The 13,357-nt window shown below is 29.5% G+C and overlaps 1 protein-coding gene across 2 annotated transcripts in view; it reads left to right on the forward strand.

Moving 5' to 3' along the window:
* LOC107452673 (ileal sodium/bile acid cotransporter) overlaps window positions 1–13,357 on the forward strand; it is a 116,649-nt gene that overhangs the window by 19,454 nt on the left and 83,838 nt on the right. The window contains exon 1 of one of the 2 annotated variants that reach the window (XM_043040011.2): window positions 3,279–3,421. The exons of the other annotated variant lie outside the window; for it this stretch is intronic. The gene's annotated coding sequence lies outside the window, so the exon portion shown is untranslated. Of the gene's footprint in view, window positions 1–3,278; window positions 3,422–13,357 lie in introns of those variants that run through there. 2 annotated transcript variants of the gene reach the window in all.

Consider the following 13,357-nt stretch of genomic DNA (forward strand, 5'->3'; position numbering starts at 1 on the left):
TGTACAGTCCATATTTAATAGGCGATTCTTGCATATGGCCCAGAGATTCTCAATTGGGTTGATATCCGGAGAGTTCCCTGGCCATTCCAATGTCTCAATTTGATTCTCAGACATGAATTTCTTGACAATTTTGGACGTATGGCAAGGAGCTAAATCCTGTTGAAAAATCCCTGTTCCATCAGGGTATCGTTTCTTCAACTCTGGAACAACTTTTTTACCCAGAATAGTAATGTACTGCTCAGAACGCATCATACCATCAATAGGCTGCAAAGGTCCAACCCCATTGTAACCAAAACAACCCCAAAACATCTTTAAAAAACACGAAAAAAAAAGTTTGTTTCAATTAATTTGCACAAAGGTGTAGGTATGTATATTATTAAGCATATGTTCAGTTACGGTTATTTAAATATTCGAATTCTGCGGCACAGGCGGAGGTTGAGTTGTGTTGTTTCCCTCTTGTTGCTGAGTTGAGTTGTTTGTCTCCTGATTTAGTTTTGGTTTCGTTTACCAGAATTGTTAACTTCCGGTGGCAACACTTGGGTAAGTTTTGGTTTCGGTTTCAAAAATTGTTAACTTCCGGTGGCAACACTGTATAATTTCTTATTTCTGCCCCCTTGCTTATTTCTACCCGCTTGAATTTCTTATTTTTAGTTTTGATTTCATTATTATTTATTAGCGTTGGCAACGCGCATTAATTTAGATTTGTTATTAAAAGATGGCAACACCCAATCTGTTTACATAATATGCAGGCGGAGCAGTTTCGATTTCCAAGCAAATTCCTACTCGTGGCTCCATCTAGTGATTAAAACAATTATCAATTTTTACACATTATAGATGTTTGATAGTGGTGGCGCCATCTAGGTTTAATAATCATAATTATGTATAATTTGCAAATAATAAATGTTTAAAAATAATATTTAATAATAAAATTATATATATATAGTTTTTTTCGACTTGGGGTTTGAACCAGCGATATTTTCGCACATTATAAATGTTTGATAATAGTGGCGCCATCTAGTATTCCAAATAATAACTTCGTTTTAAAATTGGAAGTAGGAAATGTTTGAAAATAAATAATTATTTTTAAAAATATATTTAGTTTTAAATATACATTTATTTTCATTCAGGATTTGAACCAACAACCTCCAGGACAAAATGCTTCCATAGCATACTGATTTGTTAACCATGCTAACCAGTATGCTATGAACGCATGGAATTCAAAGAAAAACTTACGATTTTAAAAATTTTAACCTCTGAGACGAGTGAAATCTTAGTTACATTATCTATTGATGATTTTCTTGGAATTAGAAGTATTTATACATATAAAAAAAATTTTAATATTTATATTTTTAGAACATATTAATTAAATTTTGTAGATTACTATTGTTAGAAAATCTTTTTATTTTCTTTATTTTTTAATTTCATATTTCATTAGAACACATTTATATTGTTTTATTTTAATAGTATTTTTAAATTTAATTTGAATATTATGATTACACAAACACAGCTGTCAGATACAAAGTAAAGTATATTTATTCATAAAACATTTTACATTACACACAATTATTATCATACCACAGACAACATATCATATTAAAATTCAATTAAATTTTCAATTCCTCGGAATCATTAAATAGATTCAGATCAGTTAGAGACCAATGTCCGTGTGCAAGAGTAGTAATGCCATCATTGTTAACAAAACGTTTATCATCATGAAATGATAAGGCAAGTTTGTTAAGTTTTATTGAATGAAGTGTGTGATATTTGGATCGAATTAAGTTCATGTCGGTATATTTTAGTTTTCTATTGAACAAACAGTCTTTATAATCTTCGAAAGAACTTTTATTTTTTATAGCTTGCTTTTTGATTCCCTTTAATCCCTTAACTATGTTTTGCTTTGTTTTATATATGTACATTTTAGACTTTAACCCGATAAATTCGGTCATAATGTTTCCGCTGTTTTCATCCTTCATTTTTCCTACTACTTTTTTGTTAACAATTGGTAAATTATAAATATTATTTACATCATAGCCTGAAGTATCATATAAGTTTAAGTTATCTTTCATGTCGTTATAAAAATCATCGGTCTTTATTTCATATATGAAGGAATCAGTATCAGTGTACAAAAGTTTTACTTTTGAGCCATAAAGTTGCTTCATATGCTCATAGTGGAAGGAATACATCAGTACTTTTGAAAGGTCTAAAATTGCCATCCCCACCTGTATTGGTTTTAAAAATTTTATTTTTGTTTTTTTTTTTAGATGAATTGCCATTAAATCAGTAGAAAATATCGTGAGGACGTAATTATCTCCAGCTAGAGAAAAAAAAACAGATCCATCTACATCTGCTGATGTTCCTAAAACGGACTGTGGAAGTTCATCTGTTAAAAACGTTCTTCTCATACTTCCAAAAGAGACTAATAGTGTTTCTTTCCCTACAACATGTGATGAAATCTTAGATAATTCTGAAAATGTAATTGCTCTTCCGAAAGAGACTAAAAGCGCTTTCAAAAAAGCGTACAAAACTTTCGAACTCATGAACGACGATAGATCCCTGGGTATAAAAGAGTTTTTACTCTTAAAAAAAGTAGAAAGTATAATAATTTTTCAAAATGAGCGTAGAATCCATAAAGCTTTGAAAGTTAGCAAATGGATACACTGTATTTATGCTAAGGAAACCGATTCTGGAAAACAAATTAAGAACGTGGAGTTTAAAACTCCAAATAATGAAGTATTTCAGGAAACGAACCTCGATATTTTATATGATAGCATGTCGGAAAAAATAGTGACGGAAAGTGAAGACTTCGAAGACAAAGACTCTGGCTGGGCACTTGACGAAATTTTAAGATTGGAAGTAAGAACGAATCGTTATTCCCCATTCCGAGGATCTTCCTCTTTCATCGAGTTGCTGAAGCAGTTTGCCGAAACCAAAGTAATCATCAATGTTATCAACAAAGATGACGCCCAATGCTTCAGGTGGGCCATTCTTTCTTCTCTCTACCCCTCTATTAACCATGCGAACAAAACATCCAGCTATGTTTTACACGTTAACAAATTAAACTTTGAAGGCATATCCTTCCCAACACCTCTAAACGAGGTTAAGAAATTTTCGCAAAAGAACAATATTGCGATAAATGTGTATTCTTTTGAAGAGGATTTTAAAATATTTCCTCTTCTAGTGAGTGACTTAGTGTGCGAAAGACATGTTGACTTACTCTATTTAAAAAAGGAAGATTATGGGCACTATTGTTGGGTAAAAAACTTATCACGTCTTGTTTCGAAACAATTAAGTAAGCATCAACACAAGACACATATTTGTAGAAGGTGTCTAACAGGGTTTCAACTAGATAGCAAACTCCAACTTCACAAGGAAATTTGTGATGATAGAAGTCCAGCGAGAGTAGTAATGCCATCCGCAGAAGGTAAGTTTTTGAGTTTCAGAAATTTTAATCATTGTTTGAAAATACCTTTTGTAGTATATGACGATTTTGAATGTGTGACTATGAAATTGGATAGCTGTACCCCTGATCCTAAATCATCCTTTACGAATGCTTATCAAAAGCATGTTCCCGTAAGTTTTTGTTATTATATAACTAGTGATGGGCAATACTATCAAGATCCTGTCGTCTATAGAGGGGAGGATGCTTCTAAAATATTTATTGAGATGATTATGTGTGAAGCCCAAAAAATCGAACAGATTTATAGTAACCCAAAGCCCTTAAAACCTTTAACTGAAGTCGAACAAAGACAATTTAATAACGCACGTAATTGCACCTTTCCTCCTCTCTCTCTCTCTCTCCCTCTTTTTCTCTCTTTTGTCTTGTTTTTCTTTTATTTTTGCGTTATACGTATTTTCAGTCATCAATGGTGTCTATTTTTTATTCTAAGTTTGTCCTTACGTTAAGTCCTTACATTATACGAGACTCGTAGTAAACGTTGGTCCGAGACCATTGAAATTTTACTCGGACCGCAATAAAATAAATTTTCAGTGGTCCCTTATTAGACCAGCGATATGTGTAAAGAGATGGTTTTGACTTATTATTTTCCTTTCGGTTTCGTGTTTTTTGTAACATAGTATATTTCTTCATAATTGTGATCATTTACATTCTCTGTATTGTATTTTTTCATTTTATGAACTTTTTTTTACAAGAAAAAGTCTAAGAAAGGCACTTAAACTGACTAGTGTTGCGAACTAATATTTTTAATTTTACAGATCCTTTGAACCAGCTACTAAATTTTTTTTTAATTTCAACCCCTGCATTCCATCCCAGTTGCAAATTGCAAATGTTTGAAGTTTACCAACTTTTAACACACTTCCTGAGTTGTCGATGCTCTGAAACATCTTACTTGAGTCACATTGTAAACATTCTCACCTAAACCTGATATAAATTCAAATAACAAAATACTACGATAATTTCGTTATGAATGACCGAATTCAAAAGACAGAAAGTGTTATGTATCCGTAATTATTTATTTATACTATTTTGTTTCTTTTTTCCTGCTTTTTATACCTTCTTGTTTCTGCATTTTATTGCATATTTTCTAGCATCGGAATAGCATGGTCTTGTAAATTTTGAACTTTAAGTTTAACGCAGTAAAATTGTATCGATTCTTGTCTCCTTACATTTAAACCAACCCAGTTATAAAAGGCTAACGCTTGAAGTTTATCACCTTTTAACATACTCCACGAGTTTCCGATGTTCTGAAACATCTCACCTGACTCAAATTGTAAACATTCTCACCTAAACCTGGTGAAAATTCAAGCAACAAAATACTACATTAATTTCTTAATAAATAACAATATTCAAAAGAAAGCAGGAAGTGTTTTGAATCCGTAATTGTTTATTTATACTATTTTGTTTCGTTTTCCTGATGTTTTTTATTCCCTCTTATTTTTGCATTGTATTATATTTTCTACCATCGTGAGAACAAAGTGATGTGCATTTTTTAAGTTTGACGCAGTATAACTGTTTCGATTCTTGTCTCCTTACATTTGGAACAACCTAATTACAAACTGCTAATGCTTGAAGTTTATCACCTTTTAACATACTCCACGAGTTTCCGATGTTCTGAAACATCTCTCCTGACTCAAATTGTAAACATTCTCACCTAAACCTGATGAAAATTCAAACAACAAAATACTACGTTAATTTCGTAATGAATGACTAAATTCAAAAGGAAACAGAAAGCGTTTTGTTTCCATAATTATTTATTTATACCATTTCTTCATGACGAAACACCTCAACATGAAATGAATTTAATAAAGAAATGCCAAAGTCTGTTCCTTTCTCCCTCTATAGCAGGCCAAGGTCGGCCATTACCTTATCCACATTTCTACCGCTTTTTCTTACAGTGAGCTACTGTAATTGTAACATACTTTTTCTTAAGATCTGACACTGATTTTTAACCTCACCTGCAAGGATATTATCAAAAATTATTACTTTCCATTAGAACCATATCATTGTTGTTGTTGGTTTTAAGTAAAGTGTCGAATGTACTTTACACATATAGTATATTTAATGCCTATTGTTATGAATTTGAGGGTAATGACTTTCTATTTGTAAAAATAGTTTATGATTAATAACTATTGATTTATTGGAGTCCTGATATGACATGATATCAAGGTTGTTAGGTTTACTATAATAAGAAGTGGATTGAAAATTAAAAAAAAAATGTCTATTGTTTAAATAAACAAAACTTTTTATTTAAATAAACATGGCATTTTATTTCAATAAATAATAAATTTTGTTTAAATAAATAAATTAAATAACAAATTTTTATATAAATAGCAAATTTGTTTACTTAAACAAAAAAAATTCATAATTCGATTTTATGCTGAATTTAGTGGTAATCGATTCTGTGGTTAAATTTGATTAATTTAGTTAATTTTGCAATGAAGTCAAAATTCCTGGGTAACGAAAAAAAAAGAAATTAGCATTATTTTTTTTTCTTTTTGAAATTAGTAGCACAAAATATTTTTGTTTATTTTTTCGCATATCCATGGTTTGAAAAAAATGTTTCAAAACACGAATTTTTAATTGGTCATAAACAACTGAAATTTTTGCACTCATTTATTTTTAGAAATTGTAACATCAAAAAATTAAGGAAAATCAATAGAAATTTGAAAATAAAAAGGCTGATTCATAATTATGCAAAATAATGTGTTATTCTTATATAAGATATAAAAAAATAATTTTGAGCAAAATAACAATATTGCAAAAAAGAAAATTTTTTTAATTAAAATTAAAGTATATTCTTTATAATAAAAATGTATTTACCAAAAATTGCATTATTTTATTAAACATTGCTATATATAAAAGAAATTTCAAATTAGTTAACATTTACAACAGGAATACTACTTTCCGGAAAATCTAGTATGATTTTCAGCTAACTGATTTTCTGTTGACAGTTAACTTTCTTTGAAAAGTATAATTAAACTGAAACTAATATGCATTTAACATTCAGATTTCTAACCCAAACATTTGTTGTGATCAAAATTTGAAGCATTTACTTCTGACGAATAATTTTGACTGTACTACTTTGCATTCAAGTGAATCTCTTGACTTTTTTGTAGTATTTCCGAAGTTAACATTTTCAACAGGAACCCTACTTTCCGGAGAATCTAGTACGATTTTCAGCTAACTGATTTTCTGTTGACAATTAACTTTCTTTAAAGAGTTTAATTGAACTGGAACTATGCATTTAGCATTCAGATTTCTAACACAAATATTTGTTATGATCAAAATTTGAAGCATTTATTTCTGACGCATAATTTTGACTAAACTACTTGGCAGTCAAGTGAATTTCTTAACTTTTTTGTAATTCTTCCGAAGTTAACATTTACAACAGGTACCGCTACTTTCCGGAAATTCTAGTACGATTTTCTGCTAACTAATTTTCCATTGACAATTAACTTTCTTTGAAGGGTAAGCAGATTAATTTAAATTGAGATACTTACTACATGATTGGTCTGATACTTATTAAATGTTATATTTCTTGTAAAACGTCATCGTGTTGACGCGTTTATTTTTGCTCGAATCCTTACTAAACTAATTTGCATTCAAATTGAGTTTTTTGACCTAAACACGAAGCATTCCGGAAGTTAGTTTGTGGTACAAAGAAACTAAACATGAAAATGGTGGCTGAAAGATTTTCATAACCTTGTGACAACTTTCATTCAAGGACAAATCGAAAACGCATACAAAAAAGTAAATATTAAACCGCAAAATATTGATATAAACCACCTATCAGTCATAAGAATTGATTAGATTTCTTGATGACGGGTTTTCACTTTCAGCTAGACAATTTTAACCATTGCTACAGAAATGATTGCTACATTTGTCCGTGAAGAGCATTCTATGTCACAAAGTTTCAATATAGGTAATTGTTAGTCTCGAGAGAATTGTCTTATTAATTTTGGTTTTTATCTTTAATATATTGTAAAGGAAAATTGTGAATTGCTCTTGTGAATTTTAGTGTAAACTCACATGAATTTTTGTGTAATAGAGTAGTATAGATGAATATTCTATGTCACAAAGTTTCAATATAGGTAATTGTTAGTCTCAAGAGAATTGTCTCATTAATTTTGGTTTTTATCTTTAATATATTGTAAATTGCTCATATGAATTTTTGTGCAAATTCATGAATATATCTTTTTTAAATCTATTTATTTTAATCGAGGTGGGTATACTATCCTGAATTATTTCACAATCGAATTTTGCATTTTTTGAAAGTAAATGAAGAAAATTATGGATGTTCAGTGCTCCAAAAAAATCGGACCACTCTAAATAATTTTTGATTTTAATGATCAGATTTTCGCGTTCTAGGTCTCAATCCTAAGGGCTCAAAAGGGTGACCTCAAATATGATAATTAATTAGTGCAATCGTCATTTTACGTTAGGAAATCAGACACAAAATGCTGCAATATGGTTCCAAAAGTTTGGAATTCATAATGTTAATTTTATTTTTGTGTATTTTGTATATCTTGAGAACGTTTTAAGTTAATTGAAAAAATCTTTGCACGTAATTATGAAATTTGTTTATTCAAAGATAATGTCATGCAATAAATAACCTTTAGTAAATATTTATTATCTTTAATAATTTTATTTAATAATAATCGTAAAGTTTCTAATTGTAAGGTATACAATCTCTTACATCATTTCAAAGAATGCAATTTTACATGGCAATAAACAAAATTTGAGCGAAATTGGTCCAATATTTCCTGAGAAATTTAATTTTGAAAAAGTCATGTTTTTAATTATTAAGGGATCTAAACTTTTGACTGCTGTCCTGACCAAATTATTTTCTCCATATCTCCCAGATTGCGGCTACTCCCTAAATTTTGGGGGTCGAAAATCTGTGTGGGAAAAAAAATTTCTTTAGAGAAAGTACATTTTTGTGTCTGATTTAAATTTTTAACTTAAAATATCGTCTGCACTAATTAATTAGTATATTTGTCGTTACCCCTTCGAACCATTAAGACTGAGTCCTTGAACGTGAAAATTCGATTATTAGATCAAAAGTTATGCTCAGTGGTCCTTTCATTTTTGTACGCGTTTTATTATTGATAAGTCCATTGCCGTAGCATTTTTTTTTTTTAAACTTAGCATTCAAGTTAAAATTCATTTCTTGAAGCGAAATGTACGTTTTTCATGGTTAACTCTGTAAAATGTGTTATTTTCTATATTTTAACACCGCATTTTCTTAGATGGCCATCTCACCTCGACATTAAAGACAGATTATTAATTTAATTGCAAACAATTCTTTTTATATTTTGTTCTCAATATTCCATTATTTTTTGTTTAAAATATGTTGAGTACCTGTGTGAGAATTTAGAATATGCATGAACGTTTCTTGTTCTCTTCATTTTATTTCGATTTGAAAAAAAACTATGCTCATCTAGTCTAGATTTACCCAATACATAATATTTGTTTTTTGCCTTTTAATTTTAACCAATTTTTTTTATCGATACTGCGTTGAAAATTTGCATACTAAAATTATTGACAACCAGAATGATTATATCATTGGTGAAAATTAAAAACTTGTTATATTTTGAATTTGATGTAAAATAGCAGCATTACTTTTTTTCCCCCAAATATTTATTTATGTACTATGGGGTTATTTTAATAATTTAGTTGCATCAAAATCATAAAAAATACAATTTTTCTATTTACACATATGTTGAATTATAATCTAAGTTCATTTTATCTTATAATTCTTAAATTAAAAATATTCTTTCAATTTATTTTTATTAGTAATATTTTAAATAAGGTATTTTATTGAGATCTTGAACTTTTAAGACAATTGTTAATAAATGTTTGCTATTTTCTGACTTTTTGAAGCAGTGAATGATACTCTACAATATCGTCGGCAAATAAAGGGTTCAAATAATTTTTGAACTACCTGAAAATTTTCAGAAGAAAAAATAATTTTAGGTCCGATCAGGTAGGGCCTGAATCAGGCCTGCCTGATCAATTATAAATGGACACGTATTTGTTTTCCAAGTAATGGCCAAATTTACAAGGCTCCTACATTTTTTATTAGTTGCCGTAAATCCACTCATGGGTAATAAAAGGAAGGGTAATCATTGATAAACTGACATGTCTTTGTCTTCTGAGTAATGGTCAAGGCTACGAAGATCCTTATTAGATGCTGTAAATCTACTAGATGACGGATGCTTATTAATAAACCAATGTGTTTTTGTCTTCTGAGTTATATTCAAAGTTATGGAAATCCTTAATGGATGTTTAAAATCCACTAGAGAATGGTAAAACTAAGGGTGCTTATTTATGAACCAATATGTCTTTGTTTTCTGAGTATTGGTCAAAGTTGGAGTAATTCGATGCCGTAAATCCACTAGACGTAATAAAGCAAAGGATCTGATTACTAATAAACCAATTGTCTTCTGAGTAACTGTTAGGACTATAATGCTATGAAAATCCATATTTTTTTTAGATTCCATAAATTTATCATATGATAATAAAACACAGAGAGGTCAGACAACTAGTTAAATAAATTCATTGATTTCATAATTTAAGTTAAAATTTGTTTTGCGTAGATTGGACCCAAATTTAAATATTCTGAGATCTTGATTTTAGTTTTTCAAAATTTCATAACAATTTCCCCATCCAATTCATTTATGGGTGACGCAATAAAAGGTAATTTTATTGCATCTGAATATTGTGAAAATCCCATATTTCACATGCCATTTCATCAATACTTTTATTATAATAGTTAAATTCTAGGTAAACAACAATTTTCCGAGAATACTATGATTTATTATTCCTTTTCAGACTTTTTTTTATTCTATTTTTCTAAAAAAAATATTCAATTATTTATTTGGAAATCGCACTATAATTGCGGATGATACCACTCTTGTAATGTTCGGTTATTTCACAAGAGTTTGGTTTGGGAATTTCATACCGAGCGGCAGGAAACTCAAAGAACAATTTTATTGTATTGTTCGATAATAGTTATAGTTGTAAAAGAAATGAAATGTCGTAATTACTAAATTGATACTTATCATTCTTCCATACATATAGTCTTTTCTACTAAGCTTATATGTTATTCTTGTTAACATTGTTTACTTCAAGCGATGTCAAATATAACAAATTTTAACTTCAAATAACTTTAATTATTTTTCCACAGCTTATTTTTTGATCTTTCATACTGTATTTGTTAAAATTTAATTTAGTGATATCATTTCCTCCAATAAATCATCGATATATAAATGAGCATTAATTATCTATATGCGTATAAATACTCATACCTATTTCTACTCTGTAAAGCATAGTCCTCCAATCCATCATCGATATATAAATGAGCATTAATTATCTATATGCCTATAAATACTTATACTATTTCTACTCTGTAAAGCATTGTCCTCCAATCCATCATCGGTATATAAATGAGCATTAATTATTTATATGCGGCGTATATATACTTAAACCTATTTCTACTATGTAAGGCATTGTTCTCCAATCCATCATCGATATACAAATGAGCATTAATTAATATGCCTATTAATACTTATACTATTTCTACTCTGTAAAGCATTGTCGTCCAATCCATCATTGATATATAAATGAGCATTAATTATCTATATGCCTATAAATACTTATACCTTTTCTACTCTGTAAAGCATTGTCCTCCAATCCATCATCGGTATATAAATGAGCATTAATTATCTATATGCGTATATATACTTAAACCTATTTCTACTATGTAAGGCATTGTTCTCCAATCCATCATCGATATATAAATGAGCATTAATTATCTATATGCCTATTAATACTTATACTATTTCTACTCTGTAAAGCATTGTCCTCCAATCCATCATTGATATATAAATGAGCATTAATTATCTATATGCCTATAAATACTTATACCATTTCTACTCTGTAAAGCATTGTCCTCCAATCCATCATCGGTATATAAATGAGCATTAATTATCTATATGCGGCGTATATATACTTAAACCTATTTCTACTATGTAAGGCATTGTTCTCCAATCCATCATCGATATATAAATGAGCATTAATTATCTATATGCCTATTAATACTTATACTATTTCTATTCTGTAAAGCATTGTCGTCCAATCCATCATCGATATATAAATGAGCATTAATTATCTATAAGAATACATATACTTATTCCTATTTCTACTCTGTAAAGCATTTTGGTACCATTTTTGGTGTTGAGGTAAACAAAAAAATTTTTACTGTGCGTGTAGTCACATTTCTTATTTACTTTTTCCCTGTTGTAATTTTAATTGCTCCTTTTTTGTTAGTCTGTATACTGAAAACACATGTTTTCGTGCGCATTCGAATCAATTAATGGCTTTATTGCTAAAACATTTTGTTTAAAAAACGAATATTTTTAAAAACGAATTTTATTAAAAATGAGTATTTTCACTAATTCCTTTAAATAATTGGGGGGGGGTCAATTCTATGCAGTTTTTTGCACTATAACTACAGTTCTGTTTTTAAAAATGAATTTAGTTTATCTCAATACTAAAAATGATAGTAACTACACACCAAATTGTTCTATAATGCACCATGAGGTGTAATTTTGCCTTGTGATATTGAACCCAACCCAAAAGCAAGAGAACTCTTGAATCAAACATTGCAACAAATTAGCTTTCGTGGAGGATGATTTTTGATGGAACTAGTCCGTATTTGCGTTACACGGAGAGGAAAATCACAAAACCTCTCACGGTTAGCCCAATGGCAAGGAGATTCTACCCCTAAGGATATTTTGCGTTGCTGAGGCCGATGCTAGCCTGGAGCAGAATTCATAGAAACTAGCCACCGCTTGGGATTTGAACCTGTTATACCTCATAGGGAGGCAAAAGCTCTTCCCGATCCAGGAATACGGAAAGAATGAGAATAGTCTACAAAAATAGACTATTCTTTATTTTATTCCTTCCTTTTATTTTCCGTATTCCTTTTATTTTATTTCCCAAAATCCAGGATGTAACATGAAAAAATAAACAAACTCAAATCAATGGCGAAAACATTAAAAAAAAAAAACAGTGCTAAAAGACCAATATTAAACTAAGCATTAAGTAAATAAAAAGGAGCAGTGGAAATATAATTTATAGATAAACACTTCTTACTTATTAAAACTGACCTCAAATTTGTAAAATTTTCTTACACTGAATGACATTTCAGGAAGAAATAATTCACGAAATTTGATGTTTCTTTGTATCAGGACAAATTAGTATAAAGTTTACACAATCATTTCCCGTTTCATTATTTTTAAATTCCTCTCTTTGATCATAATCTAATTGCATGTTATCATAAAAAAACTCTCAATTTAAAGGGGCGTTTTATCGCGAGAACAGCTTTACATGACGAATTATGTTTCATCTAAGTTAGTAAATTAAAATTTAAAGTTCAGAAAAAGTAAGTTCAGGTTAAGACATCCTCAAGTCTTAGAGTACAGTCCTCGAATTTCATTAATTGTATTGTCCTTAAAAACTTTCAAACTCTTTAAGCAAAAAATTTTTTTTAAATCTTAATGTATATCCTGAAATGTCCTCGATTTTTCAGAGGAAAATCGTTAAAAATTCCTAAGTTTTGCAATTTTTAATTTTTTTAAAATAATGTTTAGAACAGGTAAATAAACTTTTATTTCGAACTGCATTCCGTTTAGAATTCTCTAAATTATAACCATTTTAAGGCTGTTTTTCTAAGGCTTTGTTTTCGCATGAAATGATGCTTTTTTACGAATAATATGCTATTTTCTTAGTTGCTGTAAATTTGCAACAGTTACACATGACTGTTAGATCAAGTTTAGCCAGTGCTCTCTTTGTTTATTCTGAAAATGGCCGAAACTTCAATATGGACAAAAGCAG

This window comes from Parasteatoda tepidariorum, chromosome X2 (genome assembly GCF_043381705.1).
Source record: "Parasteatoda tepidariorum isolate YZ-2023 chromosome X2, CAS_Ptep_4.0, whole genome shotgun sequence".
In the NCBI taxonomy this organism is placed as follows: domain Eukaryota; kingdom Metazoa; phylum Arthropoda; class Arachnida; order Araneae; family Theridiidae; genus Parasteatoda; species Parasteatoda tepidariorum.